The following is a 20,545-nucleotide window of genomic DNA, read 5'->3' on the forward strand; positions in this document are numbered from 1 at the left end:
GAAAAATCACAAATAAAATACCATCATTTTCTTCCAGGAAATACAATAACGGTTCAGCCTGAACACACACATACACACACACAGGATTGTTTGGCATTATCTAATAAATATGCATATTTGCACATTGTATCCCATTTTAATACTCAACTCCCTGTCTATTTTTTGCATGTTCCTGTGAAGCTGAATTTTGTGTGAGAAAAACATACCTGAAGCTGATTGCTATCAATTTTAAAGTGTGGCTACTAACTTAAAAGCAGTGGGTGGTTATTGTTGCTCAGAAATCAAATAACACTTTTCAATTCATTTGTCATCCCACTTTCTTAGAAAGTTATTTCATACCTTCTCTTTTTCCCACAAATATCAAGAACCACCTCTGTCATCTTTACTCTCAGCTAATGATTTCATTACCTATTTTGCTAAGAAAATTCACTTAATTCTTCTGTAGGATCTCACCACCACATCTGCCCATCTACCTGTAACTATGTTCCAAATCTAATTCTTTACTTGATCTGTGGTTCATATGGAAAAATCCTATGTCTCCTTGGCTATCACCTCCACTTGTACAGTATATCCCCTCCCCTCTCGTCTATGCAAAAAACTGTTCCATCATTTCACTCTTCTCTCTAATAAATCTTTAAATTTTCCCTTTCTAATATATATTTACCTTCAGTTCATAAATGCTGTTGTATCTCCATGTTACAAAAGGTGCTCTTAATTCCAATTCTACCTTCACTTACAGCCCCAGTTTTGCTCCTTTTGCATGGTTATTTATACCACAATTTCTCAACCATCCTTAGTCTTTTGAACCCATATAATCAATCTTTCAACACACTCATCCTCCTCCTCCCTTCCACTCTCCTTATCAATTTACCAATTACCTTCCCACTTTAAAATTAATACTAAATCCTCAGTCTGACCCATCCACAGCAGTTTGCACATTTAACTATCCCCTACTCCCTGGAAGAATGCCTTTATTGGACATGTAGTCCTCTACATTCTCCTGGTTTCCTTCCTACTCCCATTATCCCCTTAGTTGTTTATGTTGGTCCCTACTTCTCCCATTACCCCCTTAACTCTCTATGTTGGTTCATCCTCATTTCTGACCTCCTTCTGTTGGATATTCCAGAACTGAGTCCTTGAAATTCTTCCTTCTACAGAGACTCTTTTTTATTTTATGTAATTCCATGACTTTAATCACCATCTATTTGTGAAGAAAGTCTGGCAGAATGATAAATCCAGTGCTGATCGCTTGGCTGAATTCATCACAGATATCTGATTAAATACTCAGTACGTATACATTTGATGCCTGTTAATTTTTGGCATTGTAATGCAAAGGCAGTATAAAAAGAGTGGTTTAGTGTTAAGTCCTGTGCCTAAATGACACATGATACAACTTAACACTATTTGTATAAGAATTGTCTTAGTTTGCTACGGCTGTCAAAAAAATATCAAAAGCTGGGTGGCTTAAAACAACAGAAATATATTCTCTTCCAGTTCTGGAGGCTAGAAGTCTGAATTCATGATATCAGCAGGACTATGCTTTCTTTGAAGTCAATAGAGAAGAATCTGCTCCCTATCTCTCCCGGCTTCTGGAGGTGGCTGGCAGACAATCCATGGCATTTTCTAGCTCAGTCATCAAGCAGAATTTTCCCTGTGCCTGTCTCTCTCCATCTGTGTCCAAATTTAATCTTCTTAATAGGACATCAATGATATTGGATTAGGGGCCTATGCCACTCCACTATGATCTCATTTTAACTTGCCTAATTCCAATGAAACTACCTCATTTCAAAATAGTATAACACTTAAAGTTACCTGGGTATAGGACATCAACATGTCTTTTTGGGGAACACGATTCAATACTGAAATGGATTCACACAACCTTATAAATATTTACCTATTATTTTACATATATTCCAAGTTACATTTTATAGACTTCACTGAGTTTGTGACTAGTGGCTGTGCTATTCAAATTTTAGGATTTATATTTTCTTATTTCCCTTTTGTAAAAATATCTACTTGATTCCATAAGAATAAGGAGATACATGTTACTCAGATAGATTTTTTTCATCTTTCCTATGATTCTATTGTTGTCCAAGCCTAACTAGAGCAAATCAAGAATAAAGGCCATGTTTAAATATGGCTATACCAAGACAGAACTTAGAAAGGAACAGAATAGGCTTACTTAGGGACATTCTCAGTGGATAGGAAGCTTGGCATGTTAGTTCCTGAACATGAAAACAGAAGGGCCATATCTCAGGAATGGACTGAATAAAGTGTGTGGCCTATTCTATTATTAGAGGTGTGAGTAAGGCAAATAGATATTTATAAAAGGAGAATGTCTGTTAAGAATTATTTTATCTATATGTGGATTTACAGTTTTATGCATAATATGTATAACTAACTGTATGGTGGATATAATATGTATCATTTATACGTATTTTATATTGGCAGTACTTTCAAATAATTGGATGTATTATGCAATGCAGTGAGTTCCAGTAAAGAGATAGAAGATGTTGCATTATTTTTCCTTTTCATATAAGGGAAGGAAGGTTAAGGAAGGAAAAATCACAAATAACCTTATGCAGCAATCTCATGTATATGAAAATAATTGGATGATGAGATTAACTCATAATTCTATAATCATAATCAAATATATTAATTCACCATGCCACTACAACTTAAATCTCATCTTCAAATTATTATCTATATTTTTATGATCATATCATCAAGAGTTTGAAATTTGGACTAATGAATTTCTGTATCTCCTGCAAACAAGAAAGCCCTTTCAATTTAGATAAATTAAAATGCACCACCATTGAAATAGACCTTAGGATGCTCTCATGATACTCAAGAGTAAAACTTCACTGGCCAAAAATAATTATTTCTGCTTCATAAGAAACATTTAGTGACTTTACTATAAAACACAGTGTACTTCTTTCAGTTTAAAGAATTTTAAATATTCTAGTCGTGAAAAGCTGTGGCCAACTTATTTTATTTTTATAATATAGACAGTGAAAAATAGCAGCTTTCTGTTATAATTAACAATGGTTTTCTGAAAGATGGAAAATTGCTCATCACCTACGACTTATAATGAATAACTATGTTGAACTTTTTTTTTTTTAATTTTTAGTTTCCTAGCAAGTTGTCCCAAACGTAACAGTGAATTAATATAGAAAATGCATCTTTACTCTGCCTGGCAGAGAAAGAACTTTTGGAAGTATTTATGGAATTCTAAGAAAATGACTTTCCAGTGTTAATGTTGATAGGTTATATCACAGTGTTCAGACCAAAATTAGAAAACCAGTTTCTATTTTAAGAGGTGAAAATACATTTAAATTGTGATATTCTTTTTGCAGTTAATCCATTGGGTGTTGTGTATAAAATTTGACTAATTAGTTTAAACTATGTATTCAATTGAGTAGCTATGTTATTCCTATATGTTAACAGTTGTCTCTTGAAATAATTACTATTTAAGTTTGCAAAGTATTCATTAACTGTCTGCCAAATCACTTAAAAATCATAATAGACATTTAATGGGTGCTTTAAAACTGAAACAGAAATTACATTTGATTATAAGTAACTGTAGGTTTATAAAGCTATCATTATATGTCTATTAAGACCATTTAACTTAAGTGTTACATAATTAGAGAAGAGCCAGGTTTTTAATTGCACATTTACAAATTGCTAGCTCCCCTTGCTAAATATTCATTTTATCCCCCACAGCAAAGTATGAGTGAGGTATAAAGTTTCCGTCATTTTTTCTTAAGCACTTTTGCCCTGCAGTCCATGGGATTAAATGATCTATCAAATACACATCATGTGTAATAATGAATACATATGGAAAAACTAAAGAGATGTATCCTGTATGTAGGATTCATTTCACTTGATTGTCCCAAAAGAAAAAAAAAAAAAAACAGCTCTTTGATAGGCTAAGGGTTAGCAAGGGAACTGGAGTTCTTTCCCACTTTTCAGATTACTGATGGATCTTGGTGCTATTACAAAATAGCTTAGATAGAAAATAACTGGTATCAAATTATGATTCAGTGCTTCCTCTTGTGTTCTTAGAAATTGTATCCCAAGTTGTCAATATAAAAGCATAATTTCCCATTAATTACCACAGTAAGCAGTTGCTTGTTATCATCGAAGTTAAGTGGGGGATTAAGAGAGACACTAAATTACACTTTTATGCCTTGAAGTGTCAACTCCTCTTGAAGTCGAGATTGGTATAAAAATGCAAAGACACACAAGATTGTAATTCAGTTGCAGGTACAGTTCAGTAGATAAAGTGCCTCAGACGGCAGAATTTTAGAGGCACTAAAACTCTTTTCAGAAAAGTTTCCACTTTTAGTTCTTCAATATATCTCCATTAGACACCTGAGCTTGCCTCTTGTAAACCTGGAGAAAAAAAAAATCTGCTAAGAGAAAATTTATTTATATATCATTTCTTCTCTGAACGTTTCTTCTTCCTGGGAACATTTGCATTTAAACAAGCTTTTGATTTCTTTGGAATCCATCTGCCTACACTTACCATGTTTTTAACTCTGAATAAGCATCACCTGTGAAGTATGTTGTAAACAGGGTTTCTGCTCTGCTCTCTTAATTATGTATGTACCAATCTAAAGTGATGGGATGGATACAACTTGACCCATTTAACTTGGAACGGGTTACTTGGATCCTTCCTCTCTCCATGTGTTCTGGTTATTCAAAGTAATCTTCTGACTGAGACAGTGGGATTCATAACCCACTTAGTATGTTTGGATCCATTTTTAGGAAAACTAGTAAAAATGAAAAGCTCTCAGACCAAATGATACTGCAGACCAAAATTTCCATGACAACGCACTGAATTTTCTCTATGTCTACAGTATATCCCAAAGTTAATAAATAAGATATTCCAGATCTCAACATATCCTTTATTTATTTATTTATTTATTTATTTATTTAGCCAAGGGCTTTTAATTTCAATCATTACAAAGTAAAAGGCCATATATGGGCAGTTCTATTTACCTTCACGTGTTTCAGATTTGGTGAAAGTCCCGTGTCCTATACTCAAAAGGAGATATTTTCCTGAGGAACCTCATTTTCAATCTATCAAAAAAGTGCAGAATGACCATGTATACCTAATGAGGTTATAGCATAGAGACTGAAAACTGATTGCAGCATTGTACAATAAATACATGTTTTGAATTTACTAATGTTTTAAAAATTGAGAACTTTCATAATAAAAATCCAGGTGTCTATTGATTTTTTCAATTAATGAAGGTTAAGTAACAGTCAACACTACAGAAGGAGTTGAGCAGATTTAACTTTGGCTGTTTCCATTACACCAAGCAGAATGTCCCAGCTACATCATTCCTTGTGTCTTCAATGATAATGGGGCTGCAAATTGCCATATATACTCATATTTTCAGTATTGTATTTTATACACAGCTCATTTCATTTATTTATACTGTTTGTTCCTCCTTTGTAAGCATCCTCTCTTTGACACTAGCTTAAGTGATCATCTCTAGTTTCTATGCTGAGTAAAGATACATATTTACCATGAAGAAAAAGAAACATGAGCTTCCTTTCACTTGTACCAACTCCCTGGGATGGACCCTATCAATGTGTTCACAATTTCCTATTTTTATGTAAAATTTTCAAAAGCAAGGTATTTTTGTACTCTTTCTCTGGAAGAGGTCTCTGAAAATTATTTATGATTCAGCTTCCATAAAAACTGAATCCACCACTAGCTGAGTGATAACCATATTCTAATCACAGTTACCAACAGTATATGTTTCTAATGACAAGTTTTCTTTTCCTTTTCCTTTCTATCCCTCAGTGGATAGTATTTGATAAATTTAATAAATTAAGGACATGTTTCCTATGAGAATGTAAAGAAAAGTAAAATAGAGATCACTTGCCTACAGAAACTTACTTCTTACTGCAGGCATATAAATATGATCTCGGACCTCTTTATCAATAACAAGTCAGAAAAATGGTTTCATGGAAATTAAGCAATAGCTCTAATGAATCTTGGATGGATACATTACATTTCCGCTTTCATTTGGCTCTCACAGAGCTAGTTTTGTGAATATGATGTGATAGGTGAGGATATTTAAAGCAGATAGATGCTTGCATTTTTTAAGCTGCAGGAGGGAATGAGAAGAGATATCTAAATAAGGCCAAATAGAATCTTTCAGCCCAGAACATTTTAGAAATGATTTCCTAGCAGTTACTAAAATGTACTCCTGTAATGATTCAAAGATAGCCATACCTTTTGAAGTAGTATATTCATATTCTTAGATGTAGAAAAAAAGCCAACAAAGGAGGAACTGAGGATGAAATTAAATAATTTAGAAACTTGGCTTTTATTAAATACTTTTAAACTTTTCATTGAAGTATAATATACAGAGAGAAGTGCAGAAATCAAAGTGTAGAGCTTCTTAACTTATCATGAAGTTAATACATTCATAAAACTACCACACAGTTCAAGAATAGGCACATTACCAGAAGCCTAGGAGCCTCTTTCCCACTCCTTTCCAGTTTATTTCCATTCCTTTGCCTATATTAACTGCTACCCTGACTTTAGCACCCTAATATTATTGTGCTTCTGTTTTTAATTTCATCTAAGTTGAATGTGGCACTTTGTATTTGTGTGGGCAGGAATACAAAAAACTTTATGCATGCCATTTCATACACATATGTTCCTTCTTGTACATGTAATTCTGGTGCACATATAAACATTCTTGCAAAGGATATGTATGTTCTTTAAAGCATACTGTTATTCACTTATGGTGTGTATACCTAGGACTTTTTTAATAGGTCATCTTTTGTTAAGATATCTTTATAATTTGGGGCTATTAGTTCATTTTCATTTTTTAAATATGTATGGGAAATATATTCTGCCCATCTGGGGCTTGCCTTTTCACTTTCCTAATGGTGTCGTTTTAGCAACAGAAAATTCTACTTCAATATAGTCCGTTAATAAGCATTTTCCTTTATGTTTAGTGCTTTGGCGTCCAAGGTAATAAATCATTCCCTAGCATAAAATCATGAAGATATTCTCTTGTATTTTGTTCTGGAGGGGCACTGTCCGGAAACTTTCTGCAATGATGGTCTGTACTACTCAATAGGGTAGCCCTTAGCCTGTGGCAGCTACTGAGCATGTGAAATGTAATTAGGGCATCAGAGGAAGTGGACTTTAATTTTACTTACTTTTAGTCCATGTAAATTTAAATATAAATAGCCACAAATATCTAGTGTCTACCACACTGGGCAGCGCAAGTCTAGTTGTTCTATTGTTAAATATTTTACGATTAGATTTACAGTCCATCTGGAATTGATATTTGCCTATCTTTTGAAGTAGAAGTCATTCATCTTTTTTCTTGGTAATATCCAATTAGTTCAGTAAAATTCATTTAAAGGACCATCTATCTCCACTCTTCCAGTGTCATTTCATAAGCTGAATGACTATTTTGTTCATTTGGTCTGTTTGTCTGTACTTATACTAGCATGAATCTGTTTTAATTACCATAAAGCCCAAAGGTATTATATTGTAATATATGTTCTCCAATCTTTTCCTATAAAATTGGTTTGCTCTTTTAGTCTTTTGCATTTCTGTGTAAAATATTACTATCAGCTTGTCAATTTAAACATCCCACCACATGCAAATTTGGGGGATTTTGATTAGAATTTATTTGAATCCACACATCAATTAGTGTGTGTCCTAGTTTGCTAATGCTGGAGAATGCAAAACACCAGCGATGGATTGGCTTTTATAAAATGGGGGTTTATTTCACTACACAATTACAGTCTTAAGGCCACAAAGCGTCCAGAAAACCTCTGTTAGCTGGAAAGGCAGCTGGCATCTGCTCCAAAGTTCCGGCCTCAAAATGGCTTTCTCCCAGGACGTTCCTTTCTAGCAAGCTTGCTTCTCTTCAAAACATCACTCCCAGCTGCACTCCCTTTCCTCTTTGAGTCAGCTCATTTATATAGCTCCACCGATCAAGGCCCACCCCGAATGGGTGGGGCCACGCCTCCATGGGAACATCTCATCAAAATTATCTCCCACAGCTGGGTGGGGCACAGTCCAAGCAAATCCAACCAGCACCAAAACTTCTGCCCCACACAAGACTACAAAGATAATGGCATTTGGGGGACACAATACACTCAAACCAGCACATTCCACCCCCTGGAACCCAAAATGGCATTATCTTTCCAAATACAAAACACATTCATTTCATCACAATATCACAAAAACTTAAATCATTTCAGTTACAAAAGTACAGTACAAGATCCCATCAAAATCAGTTTAGGCTTGGTCAGTTCTAAGGCATAATTCTTCTTTAGCTGTGGATCTGTGAACTTAGAACAAGTCATGTACTCCCAATATACAAAGGAGAGACATTCATAGGATAAACATTTCCATTGCCATAAGGAGAAACAGTAAGGAAAACAGGGTTAACAGGAGCAAAACAGTTCCTAAAACCCGCAGGACAAACTCCATTAGATTTCAAAGTCTGAGAGTCACTAACAAAACAACGTTGCATCCTTGGGGCTTGAGAGAGCAGGAGTCTAACCCTTCCCAAGGGCCTTTTTGGCAGCTGTTTCCTCTCCAAATGCTTGGGTGAGTGCTCCAACATATCCACACATTGGGGAGACCACCTTCTCAGCCCCACCCTCCTCAAACCTCGGGGCAGCTCCCGGATTCCCTTCCATCTCCGGGGCACACGCTCAACCCCTTCAGAACAGTGGGGTGGCAGCCAGGCTCTCCTCAATTCCCTGGAAATGTGCTCCACCCTCTTTGGGACCTGAGGTGGCAAAACTCTTCCAGAGCATCGAGGCGGAAGGCCCGCCCTCGACCTCCAGGGCAAACTCACCCTTTCCATGCGTGTGGGCTGCTCCGCTCTCCCAGCCCGAGACCTCCTGACTCCAGACCTCAACCTCCATGGCTCTGTCTTTGAAGAGATTTTTCCTTTAATTTTTTCCTTGTCTGTCTCCTCCAGTCCAGACCGGCAATGGCTCTGTCTATAAAGATCTCGCAAAAATTCTGTTGGCTTTGCATGAAGCATGCAGGGGTCAAAGCCATCAGACAATAGGACTTTCCACAAATCCTTTCTGCTTAACTCCTTTTCCAATCTTGGCTTGTACTGAAATGGCGGCTGGGTTCCATGTTTGGTTCCATCCTCACGTTGGGCTGTAGCTTCTGGGATTCCACCCCCTGGAAGCCTGTAATTTTCCAAGCCATCAACTTCTGGTTTCTTTGAACCCAAGAGTTCAGTTCTAAGTTTATCTCTCTCTGCTCGCATTTTACTATAAGCTGCAAGGAGAAGCCAGGATATGTCCTCCACACATAGTCTGGAGATCTCCTCAGCTAAGTATTCCAGGTTGTTGCTTCCAGATTCTTCCTTCCATCTGACACCAGGACTCAATTTTGCCAAATTTTGTGTCACTTTAAAACAAGGATCACCTTTCTTCCAGTTTGCAACAACACATTCATCATTTCTGCTCAAGTCCTCATCAGAAGTATCTTTAGAGTCCATATTTCCACAAACAGTCTCTTTAAAGCAGTTTTGGCCTTTTCTATCAAGCTTCTCACAATTCTTCCAGAATCTTCCCCTTATCCATTTGAAAAGCCGTTCCAACATGTTTGGTATTTGCAAACTCAGCAGCAAAAGCACCCCACTTCTCTGGTACCAAAATCTGTCCTAGTTTGCTAATGCTGGAGAATGCAAAACACCAGCGATGGATTGGCTTTTATAAAACGGGGGTTTATTTCACTACACAATTACAGTCTTAAGGCCACAAAGCGTCCAGAAAACCTCTGTTAGCTGGAAAGGCAGCTGGCATCTGCTCCAAAGTTCCGGCCTCAAAACGGCTTTCTCCCAGGACGTTCCTTTCTAGCAAGCTTGCTTCTCTTCAAAACATCACTCCCAGCTGCACTCCCTTTCCTCTTTGAGTCAGCTCATTTATATAGCTCCACCGATCAAGGCCCACCCCGAATGGGTGGGGCCACGCCTCCATGGGAACATCTCATCAAAATTATCTCCCACAGCTGGGTGGGGCACAGTCCAAGCAAATCCAACCAGCACCAAAACTTCTGCCCCACACAAGACTACAAAGATAATGGCATTTGGGGGACACAATACACTCAAACCGGCACAGTGTGAAACTCAAATCTTTACACTATTGTCTTCCAAATCATGGTTATGGTATGTCCTTCAATTTATGTAAATTCTCTTTAATTCATAAATGTTTTATAATTTTCTGTTTGTCAGTTCTGTACATAAAATTTTATTCTTATTCAAGATATGTGCTTTTTTCTATTTTTTTGTAAATATTTTCTAATTACCTGTTTTTCATTATAAAAGATACAATGATTAGTGTACCTTGATATTGTATCTTTAATGTCTCAATTATTTTGTGCTTCTCTTTGACAAGTCTAATATCTAGACCTACTGTGGATCTGTTTCTTTTTCTTTTCTTATTATTTGTCTGTTTTTTCAGTGAAAGATATTTTGTATGAAAAACTGAAGTGAAAATTTGAAACAATTGATGATATTATAATAAAGTATGTTTCTACAGAGGCATTCTACTTCCCTAATGGCAGGCTTTAGAAAGTGGCAGCTTACTTTAATCCAATCAAGTATTGCACTAATTCAAAGTGGGTGTTAGACTTTGTGAGCATCAGATAATTTCTGGTTTTATTCTTGGAGGATATAAATCTTTGGGGTTCCTCCTGAAAGTCTATCATGTTTTCCGAGAATCTACCTCCTTAACATATTCATAACTCAAATATTTCCACTATCTGCTCCAAGCTTCATGAAATTGCTGAAATCCGTGGTTGAGTTCTGGCTCTCAGGAGTTATTTTTTAATAATAAATGTTTTGAGTAAAAAGTGGTACCAGGAGAGGATTATGGTAACTTGGTGAAGTAGGAAGCTCCAGGAACAGTTCCTTCACTAGAACAACTATTAAACAGGCAGGAACTGCCTGAATCAACTCAAAACTCCAGATTCAAGAAGTCCATGATAAAGCATCCAAGGAAGAGTGGGAGGAAGAGGCTGGTAAATTGAAGTAAATACCATTGAATTGTACTTCCACATGGCAGAAACTGTCACACATCTCCAACCACCCATTTATGCCAGAATGGGACATAAAAACAAACCTCCCCAGGAACCAAGGATGTAAGTTCCCAGGACTGTTCACAGCTTTTTTACTTTTTTTTTTTTTAATGGTGGCTGTTATTTATTGAGCACTTGCTTTGTGCCAGGTAACTTGTTAAGAATTTTTTTAACTTCAATTTAATTGAGATACATTCACATACCATAAAATCATCCACAGTGTACAATCAATTGTTCACAGTACCATTATACAGTTATGCATTCATCATCACAATCAATTTTTGAACATTCTCACTGCCACACACAGAAAAGAATAAGAATAAAAGTTAAGGTAAAAAGGAACACTGAAAACATCCCATACCTCCCTCATCCCTCCCTATTATTCATTTACTTTTTGTCTTCATTTTTCTATTCATCTGTCCAAATGCTGTATAAAGAGAGTGGGAGCCACAAAATTTTCACAATCACATGGTCACACAGTGTAAACCATATACTTATGTAATCATTTTCAAGAATAAAGGCTACTGGGTTGTAGTTCAACAGTTTCAGGTGTTTCCTTCTAGCTATTCCAATACACTAAAAACTAAGAAGGAATATCTATATAATACATAACAATAACCTCCAGAATTACCTCTTAACTCTTTGGAGATCTCTCAGCCACTAAAACCTTATTTTGTTTCATTTCTCTTCTCACTTTTGGTCCAAGAAATCTTTCTCAATCCCATGATGCCAGGGCCAAGCTCATCCCCATGAGTCATGTCCCACATTGCCAGGGAGATTTACACCCCTGGGAGTCATGTCCCATGTGGAGGGGATGGAGAGGTCAATGAGTTTACCTGAAGAGCTGGCTTAGCAATAGAGGTTACATCTGAGCAACAAAAGAGGTACTCTGCAGGTGACTCTTAGGCACAATTTTAAGTAGGCTTAGCCTCTTGTATGCAGTAACAAGCTTCATAAGGGCAAGCCCTAAGATTGAGGGCTCAGCCTTCTAAATTAGTAGCCCCCTCATGCTTGTGAGAATATCATTAATTCCCCAGATGGGGAAATTAATATTTCCACATTTCCCCCCAGTCCCTAAAGGGGACTTTGCAAATGCATTTTTATTCTCTTTCCAAATTACTCTGGGATGCATTGGGGCTTCACACTAACCTGTACAAACCAACCAGATAGCACTCCCTATTCACCTTTCCATGTAATTATGTTGTTTGAATAAACTGACCATACAAGTTAAATTATATAGTGTTACAAAATGTACAGATTTTACACCTAATAAGCATGTTTTCCTTTAGTCTAACACAGAAGCTGAAGTTTTAAAAACATCATCACTATCATCCTTTACCCTTGAATCTGATTTACCTTAGTCCTAACCAAGTCCATTTTGTTCATATCTAGAATTGAGGTCTGATCTCTTTTTTCAGACTCCTTAACTGTATGGAGTAGTGCTGACATTCATAGTTGCCAGATTCTGGCTCTGACTCTCAGGTTTCACACACACAGATATCCAAAATTCCAGGGATGAACAAGGTTTATACACAAAAAGCTCAACATCTCAGAATTTAGAAATAACCGTTACAACTCAGGAATACATGTAAGTGTTGTAAGAGCTTACAATCAAGGAATCTTTACAATAAGCCTTCCACTGATAACCTATGCTCTCAGACTCAATTCTCAGAGTTTGCACTTTATAGTTAGTCCACATAAGTGAGGTATTATAATGTTTGTCTTTCCATTTCTTGTTTATTTTACTCAACATATGGTCCTCAATGACCATTCACCTCACAACTTTACTCCTTCTTGTAACAGCTCAGTGTTCCATTGTATGTACACACCATGGTTTACCATTTCATTCATCAGTCAATGGACCCTTAGACCACCTCCACCCACTGCAAACTGTGAGTACTGACACCATAAACTCCACTGTGCAAATGTCCATTCAAGTCCCTTTTTTCAGTTTCAAGTATATAGCCAATAACTGAGTTGGCAGGACCATATGGCAAACCCATGCCTAGCTTCCTGTGCAACCACTACACTGCCCTCCAGATGGGCTATACCATTCTACTTTCCCACCAATGGTGATTAGGTATATCCCTTTCTCCACATTTTCTCCAGCACTTGCACCACTCTGTTTATTTTTTAGATGGTTTTATTCACACACCATACATTCCATCCTAAGTAAACAATCAATATTTCCCTGTATAATCACATAGTTATTATTCACCACCAAGATCTATATCAGGACATTTCCATTTCTTCTGTAAAGAAACAGGAAGAGGAAAAAAATAAGTAAAAAGAAAAAAGAAAAAGAAAGAAAGAAAATGACAACTAAAAGCAACAAAAGAAAAAATAAAATTCAAATAAAATACAATAAAAAAGTCAGAGAACACCAATGCCAAGAATCTCAGACCACTCCCTTATATGCCCCTCTTACAGACATTTAGCTTTGGTATTTTGCCTTTGTTACAATTAATGGAAGCATATTACAATGTTACTATTAACTATAGACTCTAGTTTGCATTGATTATATTCTTCCCCAATACCACCCCATTTTTAACACCTTGCAAAGTTGATGTAGTGGTTAGGTTTATGTGTCAACTTGGCCAAGTGAAGATGTCCAGGTGTCTAGTCAAGCAACCACTGTCCTATTACTGCAAGGATATTTGTGGCTGGTTAATAAACAAGAAGGCTGCTTTATTAAATCATCACTCAATTGGCTCCAGCTGTGACTGATTACATCAATGAAGGGTGTGTCTTCTGCAATGAGAGAATTCAATCAGCTGGATTTAATCCAATCAGTTGAAGACTTTTAAGGAAGAGAGAGAGAGGACCTTCACTTCTTCTTCTTTCGCTAGCCAGCAAAGTGTTTCCTGAAGAGTTCATTGAACACTTTCATCAGAGCTGCCAATTTGCTGCGTGAGGAGTTCACTGAACATCATCATTAGCATTGCCAGTTCACTGCCTGCCCTATGGAATTTGGACTCATGCATCCCCACAGTTGTGTGAGACACTATCATAAAATCTTATGTTACAGATACCACTTGTTCATTCTATTTCCATTGAGATGCCTAACTAATACAGCGTGTTACTGAAAATGGGGTGATTCTTGAGAAAAAGAATCTTAAAATGAGCATTTACTATTGTTTTTCTCATCTGATTAGATTCAGAGGCACCATTTCCAATAATCAAGATGGTGCTGATAGTCCATGATGTGAGTTGGCAATGGAGATAAAGAAAATATCACCATTTGATTCACCTAATCATACTCTTGTATGAAGAAAGGCTCTGGGTGACAGTGTTTTTGACACCTTATCAGAGTTTTTCAGCATTAAGAGGTATAATGATGTTGGTTGGTTGCTCTTAGATATGCTGGATAAAGGTGTAAGAGAAAGGGATGAGCTAAAGTCTTCAAATTTGAAAAAAGCACTATATGACAGATGCAAAATTTCCACGTGTGCCCTGAAAGAAAATCTTATTTTCTGTGGCTGAAGACTTGAGATTTCTGAAAACCAGACCCAGAGTTTCATTGTGTAAAGTAGATTTATAATGTAAACTAAAATCTCAATCTTGCAAGGTGCCTACTGTTAACGTAAAGGCATTGATTGGAAAAGAATGTGATCCTGAAACTTGGGATGGGGATATATGTATTGATAATAATGGCAGTGAGGACACTGGAACCCTGGATTCTGCTGAGTCTTTGCTAGATATATCTGTAATGGTCTGCCCTAAGGAAACAGCCCCCCCCACTCCCCACCCCACCCACAGCACCTCCAGTCTGCCCTGAAGAGACAGCTACCCAACCTCCAGCCTGCTTTGAGGAAACAGCTTCCAGATCTCCAGTCTGCCCTAGAGAGCCTGCCATCCAACCTCCACCTAAAGAAATTAACTTCAGTGCCTGTTAAACCTATAATCACCTCCCCTAAGGAAGCAACTCTCACTCCTTGTCTGGAGAGATTAATGCTGTTTCACCAGATGAAACTGAAATGGAATGTCCTGAGGTAAATGGTTTGAAGGATACTTCTAATTCTTTTCATGACCCACCTGCACCTCCAGTCTTTGCTTCAAGCCCTATAACTAAAGTCCCAACAGACCCTGAAGGATGAGGTGCAAAGTGTGACCCATGAGGAGGTATGCTATATTCCAAAAGAACTGTATGAATTTTCCAATTTATTTAGACAGAAATCAGGGGTATATGTGTGGAAATGGATATTAAGGGTGTGGGATAATGGTGGAAGGAATATAAAGATGGATCAGGCTGAATTTATTGATATAGGCTGACTAAGCAGAGATTCTGCATTCAATGTTGTAGCTCAAGGAGCTAGAGAAGACATTAACAGTTTAGGTGCTTGTGTGAGAAACAGAACTGTACCTGGGAGAAAACAGAGGCTCACCTGATTGTGGAGGAGAGAAGAAATTTATTTTGTTCTTGCAAGAGTGGGCACATGACCAAAAGAAAATGGAATGGTTGGCATGCCACACAAAGGAAAGCAGCACAATTTATTTCTTAAGCCTAACATGCAGGTCCATCCCGTTTCCCTGTTGGCTGGTACTCCAGAGGTTATAGTTTATCTGAGAAAGCTGACTAACCTGTCTTTGATTATACACCATATTCTTTCACACTTCAGTGACCTTGGTTGTTACTTGTTTTTACCCAGATAAGGAGCTGGCATTAACTCTAGGCTAAAGTCAGAGGCTCTTTCTTTCCCTCTAACCACAGAGTCAGTTTGTGCTAGTTATGTTTAGCTTCTATTTCCCCTATTCCACATCACCTTTATGTGAAAGCTAAAATTAACCCTATGACCAAAAAAGAGGCACAATGCCTAGATCACCTCTTTGGATTTTGGAGACAACATATTCCTCATTTTGATGTCCTACTCTGGCCCATTTAATGAGTGACCAGAAAATCTTCTAGGTTTGAGTGGGGACTGGAACAAGATAAGGCTCTGCAAAAGGTACAAGCAGCTGTGCAAGCTGCTCTGCCACTTGGACCATATGATCCAGCTGACCCAATGTTGCTGGAAGGATCAGTGGCAAATAGAGATGTTGTTTGGAGCATCTGCAGGCTCCTATAGGAGAATCATAATGCAGGCCCTTAGGATTTGGAGTAATGCCTTACTATCCTCTGCAGATAACTACTCTCCATTTGAGAAACAGCTTTTGGCCTGTTTTGGGGTACTAGTGGAGACAGAATGCTTAACCATGGGCCACCAAGTTACCATGAGACCTGAGTTACCTATCATGAGCTGGATGTTGTCTGACCCACCAAGCCATAAAGTTGGACGTGCACAGCAGCACTCCATCTTAAAATGAAAATCGTATATATGAGATAGGGCTTGAGTGGGCCCTGAAGGCTCAAGTAAATTGCATGAGGAAGTGGCCCAAATGCCCATGGCCCCCACTCCTTCCACTTTACCTTCTCTTTCCCAGCCCACAGCTATGGCATCTTGGGGAGTTCCTTACAATCAGTTGACTGAGGAAGAGAAAACTTGAGCCAGGTTTACAGATGCTTCTGCATGATATGCAGGCACCACCCAAAAGTGGACAGCTGCAGCACTGCAGTCCTTTTCTGGGATGTCCCTGAAGGAAAGTGGTGAGGGGAAATCCCCCCAGTGGTGGAATTTTGAGCAGTGCACCTGGTTGTTCATTTTGCTTGGAAGGAGAACTGGCCAGAGATGCATTTGTATGCTGATTCATAGACTGTTGCTAATGGTTTGGCTGGGTGGTCAGCGACTTGGAAGGAACATTATTGGAAAATTGGTGACAAAGAAGTCTGGGGAAGAGGTATGTGGATAGACCTTTCTGTGTGGGCAAAAAACATGAAGATGTTGGTGTTCCATGTGAATGCTCACCAGAGAGTGACTTCAGCAGAGGAAGATTTTGATAATCAAGTGAATAAAATGACCTGTTTGGTGGATATCAGTCAGCCTCTTTCCCCGTCACTCCTGTCATTGCCCAATGGGGTCTTGAACAAAGTGGTCATGTTGGTAGGGATGGAGGTTATGCATGGGCTCAGCAACCTGGACTTCTACTTACCAAAGCTGGTGTTCACAGGCACTGCTGAACACCAAATCTGCCAGCAGCAGAGACCCACACTCAGTCCCTTATATGGCACTATTCCCTGAGGTTATCTGCCTGCTACCAGGTAATAGGTTGATTACATTGGACCACTTCCATCATGGAAGATGCAGTGATTTGTTTTCACTGGAATAGAAACATACTCCAGATATGGATTTGCCTTCCCTGCATGCAATGCTTCTGCTGAAACTACCATCTGTGTACTTATGGAATGCCTTATCCACCATCATGGTATTCCACACAGCATTGCTTCTGACCAAAGAACCCACTTCACAGCAAATGAAGTGAGGGAATGGGCACATGCTCATGGAATTCTCCGGTCTTACCATGTTGCCCATCATCCAGAGGCTTCTGGGTTGACAGAATAGTGGAATGGCCTGTTGAAGACTCAATTATGGTGACAACTAGGTAGTAATACCTTGCAGGGCTGGGGAAGTGTTCTCCAGGAGGCTGTATATGCTCTGAATCAGTGTCCACTCCATGGGGCTATTTCTCCCATAGCCAGGATTCATGGGTCCAGGAATCAAGAGGTGGAAATAGGAGTGGCACCACTCACTGTCACTCATAGTGATCCATTAGGAAAATTTTTGCCTCCTGTCCCTGCAACTTTAAGCCCTACTGGTCTACAAATCTTAGCTCCAAAAGGAGGTGTGCTTCCACCAGGAGACACAACAATAATTCCATTGATGTGGAAGTTAAGACTGGAACCTGGCCACTTTGGGCTTCTCATGCCTCTGAATCAATAGACAAGGAAAGGGTTACTATCGTGGATGGGGTGATTGATCCTGACTCTCAAGGGGAAATAGCACTGCACCTGCACAATGGAGGTAAAGAGTTTTCCTGGAATACAGGAGATCCCCTAAGCATCTCTTAGTACTACCATGCCCTGTGATTAAAGTTGATGGAAAACTACAACAGCCCAATCCAGGCAGGATACCAATGGCCAATAAACTTCAGGAATGAAGGTTTGGGTCACCCCACCAGCCAAAGAACCAAGGCCAGCTGAAGTGCTTCCTGAGGGTAAAGGGAACCTGGAATGGGTAGTGGCAGAAGGTAGTGATAAATATGAAATACAATCATGTGACATTTATAGAAATGAGGACTATGATGGCATGAGTATTTCCTCCTTGTTTTGTTATGATTAAAGGAAATCAAGTTTAAGAGTCGATGTCACCCAAGAATTTGCACCCTATTCTGGAGAGATTTAGTGTGTTCCTGGTTATATGCAGGACAACTGAATATTGTTAGGCAAAATATATGTCTCTTATTGTGCTCCACTTAGAGGTAAAGTATGGTTTAAGGTGATGTGCATAATTGCCAAGTTGACAAGGGGTGGACTATGATGGTTAGGTATATGTGTCAGCTTGGCCAAGTGATGATGGCCAGGTGTCTGGTCAAGCAAGCACTGTCCTATCCATTACTGCAAGGACATTTGTGGCTGATTAATAAACCAGAAGGCTGTTTTATTAAATCATCAGTCAATTAACTGCAGCTGTGACTGATTACATCAATGAAGGGCATGTCTTCTACAATGAGAGAATTCAATCAGCTGGATTTAATCCAATCAGTTGAAGACTTCTATGGAAGAAAGAGAGAGGACCTTCACTTCTTCAGCTAGCCAGCAAAGCATTTCCTGAGGAGTTCATTGAACACATTCATTGGAGTTGCCAGTTTGCTGCCTGAGGAGTTCACTGAACACCTTCATTGGATTTGCCAACTCACTGCCTGAAGAGTTCATCAAACACCTTCATTGGTGTTGCCAGTTCACTGCCTGTCTTACAGAATTTCTACTTGTGCATCCCCACAGTTGCATGAGACTTTTATAAAATCTTATATTTACAGATATCTCTTGTGGATTTTGTTTCCCTAGAAATCCCTAACTAATACAACAGGCATTCAATTTACAATGTAAATTGTGTACATTTTATCACAATCATTGACCATTCTAGATTTCACTAAGTTATTCAGTCCCAGTCTCTATATGCTGTCTTTCCTTCTGGTGTTCTACATGCCGCTGACCTTCCTCTTTCAATCATACTCACAGTCTTCTTTGTTCAGTGTACTTACATTATTGTGCTACCATCACCCAATATTGTGCCCCAAACCTCTCTCTCCTGTCTTTTCCTATCTGTCCATGTGCTCCCTTAAGTATTTCCTGTAGACCAGATAGCTTGTTCAAAAACTCTTTCATTATCTGTTTGTCTGAAAGTATTTTAAACTCTCCCTCATTTTTGAAGGACAGTTTTGCCAGATATAGAATTCTTGCTTGACAGTTTTTGTCTTTCAGTATCTTAAATATATCATAACACTGCCTTCTTGCCTTCATGGTTCATACTGAGAAATCCACACATAGTCTTATTAAGCTTCCCTTGTATGTGATGCATCACTTTTTTCTGACTGCTTTCAGAATTCTCTGTTTGTCTATGATATTTGATAATCTGATTACTAAGTATCTTGGTGTAGGTCTATTTGGATCTATTCTGTTTGGTGTATGCTGAGCTTCTTGGATCTGTAATTTTATGTCTTTCATAAGAGATGGGAAATTTTCAGTGATTATTTCCTCCATTATTGTTTCTACCCCTTTCCCCTTCTCTTCTTCTTCTGGGACACCCATGACACATGCATTCATGTGCTTCATATTGTCATTCAATTCCCTGAGATACTGCTCATATTTTTCCATTCCCTTCCCTATCTGTCCTTTTGTGAGAAGGATTTCACATGTCCAGACCTCCAGCTGATGAATCTTTTCTTCTGTCTCTTCAAATCTGCTGTTGTATGTCTCCATTATGTTTTTCATCTCTATTTTGCCTTTCATTCCCATAAGTTCTGCCAATTGTTTTTCAAACTTTTGAGTTCTTCCTTATGTTCACCCAATGTCTTCCTTATATCCTTCATCTCTTTTGTCATATCTTCCCTCAATTCATTGATTTGATTTTTTCAATTGATTTAGGAGATTTGTTTGATTAATAATTAATTGTTTCAATTCCTTTATGTCAGTTAAATGTAAGTTTGTTCATCTGACTGGGCCATATCTTTGTTTTTCCTAATGTGATTCATAATTGTTTTGTGTGTAGGCATCTGGTTTCCTTGATTACCCCAATCAGATTTTCCCTGACCATACAGGCCCAGGTCTCAGGAGGAGGCTGTATTCAATATAAGGTTTCCCTGAGTGTGAGACCCAGCATATTGTGAGACTTTCCTATGAAGCTCTAGACTCTGTTACAGCAGGTGGCCCTTGTAAGCCCATAGCTCCCCACTGGTTTAAAGTTGTTTGGTCCTTTTAATTCTCAGTGTACCCTGTCCTGGCCAGGGACCAACGGTGTCAGAAGCCAAGCTTAAATTGTTTCTCTTCCCCCCACCCCGGTCCCTGAGGTC

Source organism: Choloepus didactylus, chromosome 1 (genome assembly GCF_015220235.1).
Source record: "Choloepus didactylus isolate mChoDid1 chromosome 1, mChoDid1.pri, whole genome shotgun sequence".
NCBI lineage: Eukaryota > Metazoa > Chordata > Mammalia > Pilosa > Megalonychidae > Choloepus > Choloepus didactylus.